Below are 12,942 nucleotides of genomic sequence, written 5' to 3'. Positions count from 1 at the left end.
TGATCCTCTTATTTTCCTTCTATAAGGACCCTTGAGATTACATTGGTTTCACCCAGATAATCCAGAAAAATCTCCCTATCTCAAGATTCATAATCTAATCACATCTGCAAATTCCCTCTCACAATGTAAGGTAACATATTCACAGTTTCTGGTGATTAGGACTTGGACATCTTTGAGGAGTCATTATTTAGCATACCATATACTAATAGGATAATATTAATAGAATATTAATAGATATTAATATAATTGATAGAATTAAATAGTAATAGAATTTAAAAAGTATGATCATCTCAATAAAGTCAGAATAAGCATTTGACAAAATCTAATACCCTTTCGTGATAAAAACACTCAACAAACTAGGAATAAAAGGGAACTTCATCAACCTGATAAAGGGCATGTATGGAAAATGCACAGCCAGCATCATACTTAATGGTAAAAGACTGAATGCTTTCCCGCTAAGGTCAGGACCAAGACAAGGATGTCTGCTCTTGCCACTTTATTTAACCATTGTAGCAGTGGCTCTAATCAGGGCAATTATGTAAAGAAATGAAGTAAAACGTATCCATATTGGAAATGAGAAGTAAAACTATCTCTATTTGCAAATGACACGATCTTTTATATAGAAAATCCTAAAGAATCCACAAAAAAATGATTAGAGCTAGTAAATGAGTTCAGCAAAGTTGCAGAAAATATGATCAATATATAAAAGTCAGTTGTATTCTGATCACTAGCAATGAACAATCTGAAAGTGAAATTTAGGAAAAAAAATCCCATTTATAATAGCATCAAAAAGAATAAAATACTAAGAAGAAATTTAACAAAGAAGTGTAATACTTGTACACTACAAACTACAAAACACTGGTGAAAGAAACTAAAAAAGAGAAAATAAAAACAAAAAAATCCCTTATTCATAGGTTGGAAGAGTTAATAATGTTAAGATGGCAATACACCCCTAATTGATCTACAAATTCAATCTAACTCCTAAAAAATCCCAACTAGCTCCTTTTGCAGAAATGGAAAAGATAATCCTAAAATTCATGGGGAAATGTAAGTGACCCAGAATAGCCAAAACAATCTTGGAAAAGAAAAACAAGGTTGGAGGACTTGCATGTCCCACTTTCTGTGAAATTACTTCACGATAATCAAGACAGTGTGACAGTGACAAAAGGAGAGGCATATAGATGAACGGGATAGAATTGAGAGTCCAGAAATAAACCCACACATCTATGGTTAGCTGATTTTCTGCAAGGGTGACAAGAGCACCAAATGGGGAAAGAATATTCTTTTCAACAAATGGTGCTGGGACAACTGGATATCCCCATGCCAAGAATGGATTGGATCCTTACCTCACACCATATACAAAAAAATACTTCAAAATGGATCAAAGATCTAAATAAATGAACTAAGATGATAAAACTTTTAAAAGAAAACATAGGTAAATTTTCATGGCCCAGATTAAGTAATGCTTTCTTGGCTCTGACACCAAACACACAAGCAACCAATGAAAAATATTGGACTTTATCAAAATTTAAAATTTTTGTGCTTCAAAGACACTATCAAGAAAGTTAAAAGACAGCTCACAAAATGGGAGAAAAATATTTTCAAAGAATATATCCAATTATGGTCTGGTATTCAGAATATATGAAGAACTCTTGCAACTCAACAATAAAAAGACGACTCCATTTTTAAAACAGGCAAAGGATTTAAATAGACATTTTTCCAAAGCAGATCTACAAATGGCAGTAAGTACATGAAAAATATGCTAAACATCATTAGTCATTATGGAAATACAAATAAAACCCGTAATAACATACTACTTCACACCCATTTGATGCCTATAATTTAGAAATACAGTCAAGTGTCGCTTCACGACAGGGATATGTTCTGAGAAAAGCATCATTAGACGATTTCGTCATTGTACGACCATCATGGAGTGTACTTACACAGACTAGGTGGTATAGCCTACTACGCACCTAGACTATGTGGTATAGTCTATTGCTCTTAGGGTACAATCCTGTACAGCATGTTACTGTACTGAATACTGTAGGCAATTGTGACACAATGGTAAGTATTTGTGTATCTAAACATGGAAAAGGTACAGTAAAAATACAGTAAAAAGATAAAAATGGCACACCTGTACAGGTACATTCAATTACCATCAATGGAGCTTGGAGGACTGGAAGTCGCTCTGGGTGAGTCAGTGAGTGAGTGGTGAGCGAAGGTGAAGACCTGGAACTTTACTGTACATGACTATAGACTTTATCAACTCTACGCTTAGGCCACACTAAATTTATAAAAAAAATGTTTCTTTCTTCAATAATAAATTAGCTTACTGTAACCTTTTTACTTTATAAACTTTTAATTTTTTTAACTTTTGACACTTTTTAAATAACACTTAGCTTAAAACACAGACACATTATACACCTGTACAAAGATATTTTTCTTTCGTTATATCCTTATTCTATAAGGTCTTCTCTATTTTTAAAATTTTGGGGATTTTTTTACTCTTTAAACTTTTCTGTTAAAAACTAAGACACAAATACACACATTAGCCTAGGCATACACAGGGTCAGGACCATCAATGTCACTGTCTTCCACCTCCACACTTGTCCCACTGGAAGGTCTTCAGGCAACAACACGCACGGAGCTGTCGTCTCCTATGATAACAATGCCTTCTTCTGGAATACCTCCTGAAGGACCTGATGAGGCTCTTCTCAAGGAAGTGTCACTCTTTTCAGAAATACGTCTGTGGTAGTTTGCTTGGTTCGTTTCTGTTTTTCATCATAGATTTGCTTATAAGAAAATAATGCACCATGAAAATTCTTCTCTATTAATGAAAACCTTTTGGTGTTGGCGTCCATGCTTTCAAACTTAAGGAGCTTGTTGAGGTCTGCAAAAGCTTCTGCTAAACCCTTCACTGTGAATTTTCTTCAAGGTTCTTCTTTTTCTTCTCCTGCAGTTTCCTTTTCTCTTGCCTCTTCTTCAGGTATGCGTTCCTGTTCTAGTTCCAACAACTCCTCATTCGTCAATTCCTCAGGAACCACCTCTAGGAGCTCCTCATTGTCATGCTCATCCACACTTAGGTTAAAGTTGTTTGTCATCTCATCAGCCTTTTGGTTTTTGCAACCTCCTCATCCTTGGCAAATCCTTTGAAATCAGAGACCAATCTCTTGGGTGTCTTCTTCCAGATGCCATTCATACGCTCCTTGGTGACATCACCGCAAGCCCAAGCAATGTTCTTGATGTAGTCATAGATGTTGTAATCCTTCCAGAATTTCATCAGTGTCTTCTCAGTTGCAGCAATAGCCTGGGCAAAGGTCCTCATCAGGTAGTAGGCCTTAACAGCTGCTATAACTCCTTGATCCATCAGTTGGATCAAAGAGACAGTATTTGGAGGGAGAAACACTGCTTTGGTATTGGGATGAAGATCACCAATAAAAGGAGGATGTCTAGGAGCTTTATCAACAATAAGCAAAATATTGAAAGGTATGTTATTCTCCAAACAGTACTTTTCCATTTCACTGACACAGTCATTCAGGAGAGCATCTTGGAAGAAGGGCCAGGTCATCCATGACTTCTTATTGCTCCTGTCCTACACTGGCAGTATGTGCTTACTGATATGCTTGAAGGCCCTGGGGTTCTCACTGTGCCAGATCACAAAGGTTTCGATTTGTAGCCTGCAACATTGCCCCCAAGCAAGACTGTTATCCTGTCCTTAGAAGCCTTGAAACCTGGCATTGACTTGGCCTCCTTATGGATGAAAGTCCTTTCAGGCATCCATTTCCAGAATAGGGAGTTTTCATCCATATTTAAAGTAATTTTCCACCACAATCAGCTTACCTGAGTTTCGGAAAATTTTTCAGTTACCTTCACATCAGCACTCACGGACTCACCTCTCACTTTCACATTTTGTAATGAACAATGATTCTTGAATCGTTTAAACCACCCAGAGCTGGCAGTAAATTCAACATCGTGGTCAGGTCCAGCCTTTTCTTTCAACATCGTGAACAGACTTTTTGCTTTGGCCCTTATCGTCATGGTGCTCAGAGGGATATGCTTCTGTGTCTGGTCTTCAATTCAGTCTTTAGAAGTTTCTCCATGTCTGATATAGGCCCTTCTTGAATTTTTGTTAGTCTTGTTGGCTTCAATGAAGCAGATCTTTTAACAGCTTCCATCACTTTACTCTTGTTCTTCAAGATAGTAGCTGTGGTGGAATGGGACGTGCCTGACTGGTGAGCCATACCTGTCACTGACTTTCCACCTTCGTAGTCCCTAATCACTTTTAATTTCCTTACCAGGTCAATTATTTCATGTGGGCTCTTATTGGCAACATTAGCAGTGGATTTTGTTTGCCTAGGGACTGTGATGAACAAAACAACAAAAGATTAAACCAAGCACAAGAGAAAATGATGCAATCAAGAGATGCAATAAACGTGAGACATGTGAAGCTGCTGCCAGCATAACATAGCATACTGTTTTATAGTAAACTTTTGTTTTTTAAAAGTAGGAAGAGTATACTCTAAAATAATAATAAAATGTATAGTATAGTAAATACATAAATCAGTAATAGTCACATTATCATTATCAAGTATCATGTGCTATACATAATTGTATGTGCTACACTTTTATACAACTGGCAGCACAGTAGGTTTGTTTACACCAGCATCACCACAAACACGTGAGTGATGCATTGTGCTAAATTATGACAGCTACGACGTCACTAGATGATAGGAATATTTCAACTCTGCTATAATCTTATGGGAACACCATGGTATGTGCGGTCTGTCATTGACCGAAATGTCATTATGCGGCACGTGACTGTAACATTAACAACAGAAAACAACAACATGGATGAACCTTGAAACACTATGATAAGAGAGAAAGAAACAAGTCACAGAAGACCACATTTTATATTCCGTTTATATGAAATGTTCAGCATTGGCAAATCTGTAAAGACAGAAAGGAAATTTGTGGTTTCCTACTGGTGAGATGGAGGGTTGGACATAAATAGGGAGTGACTGTAATGGGTATGGAGCTTCTTTTTGGGGTGATTAAAAGGTTATAAAATTAGTTGTAGTGATGGTTGTACAACTCTGTGAATATACTAAAAATCATTTTAATGTACACTTTAAATGGGTGAATTATATGGTATGTGAATTATATCTCAATAAAACTGTCAAGAAATAAAATTAATTGACATTAATTTTTTAAAAGAACTGTAATTCCTTAAAATGGCCACTTTGGAAAGCAATGCACTTAGTGTATTAATCAGAAAAGAATAGACCTTGCTGTGGGAACAAATAAATGCCACATCTCAGTGACTTACATAACATCCAGTGTTAACTAGCTGGTTCTCCTGGGCAATTCTTCTCTGAGTGGTGACTTAAGCACCCAAGCTCCTTTCATCTTGTGACACTGCCACATTAAACATGTGGCCATTGAGGTCGCTGTGGAAATGGAAGAGCGAGGATGGATCATGGCTCAGGGGGTTTATGGCTGGCCTGGAAGTCGTATACCTTACTTCTCCCACACCCATTGGCCAGAATATAATCTTATGGCTCCAACTTAATTGCACATAATGCTGGGGAAGTCTTCCTGTGTGCCCAGGGAGAGGAACGTGAAATGGGAATTGGCTAGCACATAGCATTGTCTCTGCCCCAAATCACCCATGGACGAAGAGGAGGAGGAGGGTGGAAAAGGAAAGAAAGAAAAAGAAAAAAGAAACCAACTACTGCTCAAATTTCTAGACATCTTCTTTGCCAAATACCTTCACATCCAAATGAAAAGTACAAAAGGAATTTGGTCTTCTTGGCCCATAATTAATTCCATGTTTTGAGCCCCAGGTTGATCATGAATGAGACTGTCATTTTGATGACTTCAGGCACATTCAGTCTACCCCAGGCCTGTTACAGCCTGTACTCTCAGCACTCTGGGCATATTCCAGGCACACCACTGACTTCTTGTATTGCAGGTTATCCATCTTAGGATTGCAAGTTATCCTCAGGCCATAAGCTCTGTAATGACAAGGATGCATTTTATTCATTTCTTTACCCCAACTCTTAGCAAGAGCCCAGCACATACTGGATGTCAACACAGATTTGAGGAACTGAACATAAGCCTTGCGTTTCTCCACTAGACTATAAGTGCCTTGAGAGCACAACTCAGAGTCGGTAAGTAGAGAGCATCCTGCCCTGGTTTTTGGCCATGGCCTCATGGTGATGGACATGACAGGTGGCATATTGGAGACGGATTCAGCCCTAGACTTCCCCAGTGGGTGGGGCACAGGGAGGGCTGGCCCTGCAATCATATTGTCGCCCATGCTTTAGTTGTGAATAGCACCTATCCCTTCCTTATAGCTGACAGTTACATGTTTAGTTACAATTACAGCTGCTCCCTTTAACTTTAGGTACAGAGAGTGGCCCGGTTCCTCAGTTCATGGCACACTGTCATGGTCCTGCCCCAACATGCTTATATATTTGTTCCTCTTTAGCCCCATACTCCACTCTCATCCCTGCACAGACCACCCTTAGGATGTGTTCAGTGCTTATCCTTCTGTTTCTATGGGAACTTGAGAAACCTGACAAGTTAGTTTCTGTGCACGTATTTTCAGTTTATGTCAATGGCATTATATTATAGATCTTGCTCTGGTTCTTACTTTTCTCACTCGGCACTAGTTTAAGGCTACAACCACACTGCTGGGTGTCTATCCTGCTTGTGGCTGCGCAGTAACGCACGTGGTCGCCTGTCATGTTACTTTTCCATTCCCCAGTGATGGACACCTGGCTTGACTCTAACTCTTCACTGCCCAAAACAATGCTGGGATAGATACCTCTTCTCCATCCCCTTGTGCGTGCATCTTTGGGATAAACGCCCAGGAGCAAAATTTCTAGGGCTTGAGATATACAAATATCAGATGCTACTAAGCAGAGCGCAGTTGCCCTCCAGAAGGCCGTGCCAGGCTACATGCGGACCAGCAGCACACGGAGCGCCTCTACCCTCCCATCCCTATGGATGATACAAGGCTCAGAGAGAGGCCAGTATAGCTCATAGTCTGGAAGTAGCAAGGAAAAGCCATCATCCTGAGGAATGTCTCCTGAAAGGCAGCATTTCCTGAGCGGGCATCCTGTCCCGTCCCGTCTTTTTCCAGCCCAGGGTCCTCCCTGGTGGACAGAATTCTCCTCCTCATCTCCGAACTTTGCCATCCCCCTGCACTGCCTCCCACAGACTCAGCACCTGGGGAAGGGCAGGTGGACAGGAATGGTGGCTTTGGCAATTTAGGCCTAGGAGAGAGATGAGCTCTGGCCCTGGATGAGCCATCAGCAGAAGCCTTGGGATCCCCTCCGCTCCCCCAAGTCATCCATCTGATGCTCACAGCAGCCTGTACGACAGACAGGAATGTGACAAGACGAAGAATCTCCATTCCAAGTGAGGCGATTTGCCAGGGTGGAGTGGCTAAGTTGAGACCAGAATCTCCTGCAGCCTCTTTGACGTTCAGGACCCACAGTAGGGGGCTTCAGACCCTGTGAGCCAGACGTTAGGAGCTGCCGCTCTTAAGTCCCTCCATGGTTCCAGCTCCAACCTGGAGCCTTCAAGCACAGACCACCTGGCTGCGCTGCCATGTGAGCCTCTCACCAGCATGGGCCTTGGGGACACCCGAGAAATCGGAGGCCCTGAAGGTCAGGGGCTCGCTCACGACCACACATCTCTTCAAAGTTCCAAGGTTAAAGCTGAGGTCCAGCGGAATGAGCATAGAAGCTTGGCAAACCCCGTGGAGCTTCTCTCGTCAGCTGTTTTTCCGTCTGTCACACGGAAGTCCTGTGCCAGAACCTGGGGTCAAGGGGAGCTCTGAGAAGCCACAGCCTGCGTGGCAGGAAATTGAGCCACGGAGAGTGCGAAAAATACGACCATTGGTGTCAAAGAGGCGCGAGTTTAAGTCCAAGCTCTGCCACTCACCAGCTGCGCGATCCCGGGCAAATGCAGGCGGGGAGAAGCGTTTCCCCAGGCAGGACCCACGGCGACGCCACAGTGCCCCCTGCCGGCTGAGCGCCGTCACTCCGCGCGCGCGGGCAGGCTGTGTCGCCGCGCTCCTGCCCCCCGCGCACACCTGGGCCCGCGCCTGAGCCGGCACCAGGGCAATCAAGGCCGCCTTGGCGGCGCTCACCCTGGACTTAAGGCTTCCTGCCTCGACTAGGAGAGAGGGAAGAAGTCAGGCAGGAAGGTGTCAGCCCCGTAGACTACAAGGACGACCCTGGGGAGGAAAGCTGCGTGGAGCCCTTCAGCTGAGTTGCAGGGGTGGTGACCGAAGGAAGAAGGGATTTCTATCCCAATTTTTCTCTGGGTAGCTCCTGAGCCAAACACAGCTTTGTGAGCCTCAAAGGAGCCCTGAACCTGCCATCGACTGGGCAAAAAGAGGAGATTCCAATTAAATCTATTCTAAAAATGAAAGCTACTGTTATTTGCCAGACACGCTAATAGGTGTCTCGTGAGCTATTAATTCATCTGTCAAACGGATGAATCAGCTTCTTCTCTGTGCCAGGTCATATGCTGCGTTTGGGATGCAGGGAGCATGAGCATCTCTCCCGTACACATATCGTAGCCCCTCTACTTCAGCTGCGTTATTTTTTGACATAGCACTTATCACCATCTAAAATATCAGATATTTTACTTTCTTTTTCTCATTTTCTCTGTTACCACACGTGCACACACACACACACATTTCTGTTGTATCCCTAGCACTTAGAAAAGTGCCTTACACATAGTAGGTATTCCATTAATATTTATTGACTCGAGGAGTTCACAATTTAGTAATCTGATTTATCCTTCAAAGCTCCCTAACTTTGAGGAGATTTTAGTCTTCATTTTACGAACGTTCAAACTGCAAGTGCCTTTCAAGGAGTTATTACACTGTTGCTGGTAGAGGGGGAAGCAGACCCAGGCCTATTGACTCCGAATTCTGTGCTCTGAGTGCCAACTCCCACATATGCTAATTACTGGATAAAGCAGAGAAAAGTAAGGGAAATCAGTATTATCAGCCTTGTTTTTAATTTAATTTTACTAACTTTAAATGAGAAGTTAACGTAGTGAAATTCACACAGCAAAATGGCAGGCTGTATCTGGTCAAAATTCCCTCCCAGATCATTACATATAAAAATGACAAATAAAATAATGTTAGCTATACATATTTAAAGTTTGGCTGAACTAGCAAAACATAAGGAAAACAATCAGAGGGCAGAAATCACAATGAAATCAATATTTCGTAGAAGTGAGCTGACTTTTGTGCTGAAGGCATCTGCTGATTCCCGGGAGTCTGGAGCCACAGTGCTCTGAGCTGTGCTGGTCACGAGAAACAAAAGTTGGAGAGGCAAGTTGGTTGGGGGAAGAATTCTGGTCAGAGTCCTCTATGTAAAACCAGGACTCTGGAAGGTCAGTACCTTCCATGAGTGAATACAGAAAGAAAGGAGTAAAACATTCTCCCTGAGAAATCCGTGACCATCTGTATATATTCAACTGGATGTGTAACTAGAATTCATACTCCCTGTGAAAACTGAAGTCTCAAATGGAAATTTTAATTTTTTGAAGTTGGCAGTGCTTCCTGGTACCCAGCAAAAGCAAACATAAATTTTCTAGGAAAGATTTAAGCCCAGGCCTTAAAGAATTCTCAGAGATAGTTACAGGGACCAGGACTTCGAAATCAAAAGTCACAAAACGTATGAAGAAACAAATGGCCATAAAATAAGTTCTGCGCCTGGTAATGGTAGACCAGGTGGATCAGCCCAACTGCTCTCCTGATAGCAGGAGGAAATCTTGACATCTCTGGAGAGCTAACAAGCCAGTGAGAAGCTGTGGGGAAGAAAGGAATCTCAGAAAAGTCAGCCCAGAATTTGAGGCCATTTTGACCATGGAATACTAAAAAGACACCATCCCTCAAAGGAACTGAAGCCCAGCTTCAAAATCATGCCAATCCCTGATTAGGTTAAGATAACGTGGGATCACTAGTGCCTCTAGTCTGGCTGCCTATGGAAAAAGCGATCCTCTTCAATGTAAATACAATAATCCCGAGCCTCAGATTACCTCTTGAGTTTTTTTACCTACAATGTCCAGCATTCAGTCAGGAATAGCCAGGAATAACAGAGGATAAGATATTAGTAAGACTCAAGATAATCAATAAACAGTAGAAACAGACCCATGGAGCATCCATGATTTGAAATTAATTGGTTCAAGTAATTAAAATACAACAGGATTTCAGCATAAAATGGAAAGTATAAAAAGCATTAAAAATTGAAATTCTAAAACAAAAAAAATAACTAAAATTACAAACTCAATAAATGGGTTTAACAGGAGTTTGAACTCTACCAAACAAAGAATTAGTGAACTGGAAAATGGATCAGAAGAAAGTATCCACACTGAGGCACAGGAAGACAAAGGTTGGAAAACAGAGAAAGAAACGAGAGAGGCATCTAAGATATGTTTAAAATGCCTAGAATATTTGTAATTTGGAGTCCCAGAAGGAAAGGAGACAAGAGAGTGGGTCAGAAGTACTATTTGGAAAGATAAAAGCAGAGAATTTGAAAAGCTGATAAAAGATATCAAGCCACAGATTAAAGCAGTACTATAATTCCCAAAAAGAATAAAAACAAGCAACACCATATCTAGGCACAATAAACTCATGAGAAACAAGGGCAAAGAGAAAAAAACATGAAAGCATTCAGAAAAAAATTGCCTTCAAAGAAGTAACATTAAGGCCGATAACTGACTTTGAAACAGAAACAATGGAAGGCAAGAAACAAAGAAATGGCATCTTACAATAGCTGCCAAACTAAAATTCTATACCCAGTGAAATTATTTAAACAGTGAAGGAAAAATAAGGAGGTTTAAAGACAAACAGCACTGAGAAACTCATTATCAGTGGAAACTTTAAAAAAGATATTCTAATTAAAAATCTTCCCACAAACCAGAGGTAGACAACCTGCCAGTGAATTCTTCCAAATGTTTAAGGAAGAAATAATACTAATCTTTTACAAAATCTTTCAAAGCATAGAAAAAGTGAGAATAAAATACATTATTTACTACACTAAAGGAAAAAGAAGAAAAATCACATGATAATTAACATTGAGAGAAAAATTTAAAGATATAAATCAGGGCCGGCCTGGTGGCACAGCAGTTAAGTTTGCACATTCCGCTTTGGTGGCCTGGGGTCCACCAGTTTGGATCCCAGGTGCAGACATGGCACCGCTTGTCAAGTCATGCTGTTGTAGGCATCCCACATATAAAGTAGAGGAAGATGAGCATGGATGTTAACTCAGGGCCAGTCTTCCTCAGCAAAAAGAGGAGGATTGGTGGCAGATGTTAGCTCAAGGCTAATCTTCCTCAAAAAAAAAAGATATAAATCAATTAAGGGATATATCATCATCATGGATTGGCATACCCAATATTAGAGGTGCCAATTCTCCTCAAATACATCTATACTATAAATTATAAAAGTCATATGGATACTGGCTTACAAGAATTTGGATGGATCTCAAGGGAAATATGCTGAGTAAGAAAAAAACCTCGGGGGCTGGCCCGTGGCCTAGTGGTTAAGTTCATGCACTCCGCTGCAGGTGGCCCAGTGTTTTGTTGGTTCGAATCCTGGATGCGGACATGGCACTGCTCATCAAACCACGCTGAGGCAGCATCCCACATGCCACAATTAGAAGGACCCACAATGAAGAATATACAACTATGTACCAGGGGGCTTTGGGGAGAAGAAGGAAAAAATAAAATCTTTAAAAAAAAAATAAGAAAAAAACCTCAAAAGGTTACTTACTATTTGATTCTATTTATATAATATTCTTTTTTTATATATATGTTTGAGGAAGATCAACCCTGAGCTAACATCTGCTGCCAATCCTCCTCTTTTTGCTGAGGAAGGCTGGCCCTGAGCTAACATCCATGCCCAACTTCCTCTACTTTATATGTGGGACGCCTACCACAGCATGGCTTGCCAAGCCGTGCCTTGTCCACACCCGGGATCCGAACCAGTGAACCCCGGGCCGTCAAAGCAGAACATGCGCACTTAACCGCGGTGCCACCAGGCCGGCCCCACAAATTCATTTTTTTTAAATGTGGATTTCCAGTTGTCCTAGCACCATTTGCAGAAAAGGCCATTCTTTTGTCCATTGAATAGCCTTAACACTCTTGTCAAAAATCAATTTACCTTTAATATGAGGATTTTTCTGGACTGTCAATTCTATTCCATTGATCTATCTGTCTAATCTTATGCCCATTTTGATTACTGTACCTTTGTAGTAAGTTTTGAAATCAGGAATTGTGAGGCCTCCAATCTTGTCTTTGTTTTTCAATATTGTTTTTGCTATTCTGGGTCCCTTGAATTTCTGTATGAATTATAAGATCAGGTTTCCATATTTGCAATGAAAATACAGTTGGAATTTTGAGAGGGATTGCCTTGAATCCATAAATCAATTTGGGGAGAACTGCCATCTTAAAAATGTTAAATCTTCAAATCCGTGAACATGAGATGTCTTTCCATTTATTTTGGTCCTTTTAAATTCTGTAGTTTTCAGGGTGAAAGACTTGCACTTCTTTTGTTAAATTTCTTTCTAAGTATTTTATTCTTTTTGATGCTATTGTAAGTGTAATTGTCTCTTAATTTCATTTTTGAAATGTTCATTGCTAGGATGTAGAAATATAACTGATTTTTTTATATTGATCTTACATTATGCAACCTTACTTAACTCGTTTATTAGCTCTAATAGTTTCTTCATGGATTTTGGAGGGAATTCTTTATCGTCATTTGCAAGTAGAGATAGTTTGACTTCTTTATTTCCAATCTGAATGTCTCTTATTTCATTTTCTTGCCTGGTTGTCCTAGCTAGAACCTTCACTACAATGTTGAATAGAAGTGGCAGGAGCAGATCTCCTCGTCATGTTCCTGATTTTCAG

The 12,942-nt window shown here is 40.7% G+C and overlaps 1 long non-coding RNA gene across 1 annotated transcript; it reads right to left on the bottom strand.

The window, feature by feature from the left end:
* Positions 1–1,682: 1,682 nt before the first annotated feature.
* LOC139083458 (uncharacterized) lies at positions 1,683–8,001 on the bottom strand. The gene is made up of 2 exons (XR_011540176.1): positions 7,234–8,001; positions 1,683–6,014 (listed from the first exon to the last, which is right to left on the bottom strand). It is a non-coding gene; the product is annotated as an uncharacterized lncRNA (long non-coding RNA).
* Positions 8,002–12,942: the final 4,941 nt, after the last annotated feature.

Source organism: Equus przewalskii, chromosome 1, assembly GCF_037783145.1.
Source record: "Equus przewalskii isolate Varuska chromosome 1, EquPr2, whole genome shotgun sequence".
In the NCBI taxonomy this organism is placed as follows: Eukaryota; Metazoa; Chordata; class Mammalia; order Perissodactyla; family Equidae; genus Equus; species Equus przewalskii.
The sequence above is the reverse complement of the archived record's forward strand: the minus strand, read 5'-3'. Positions and strand labels throughout refer to the sequence as shown.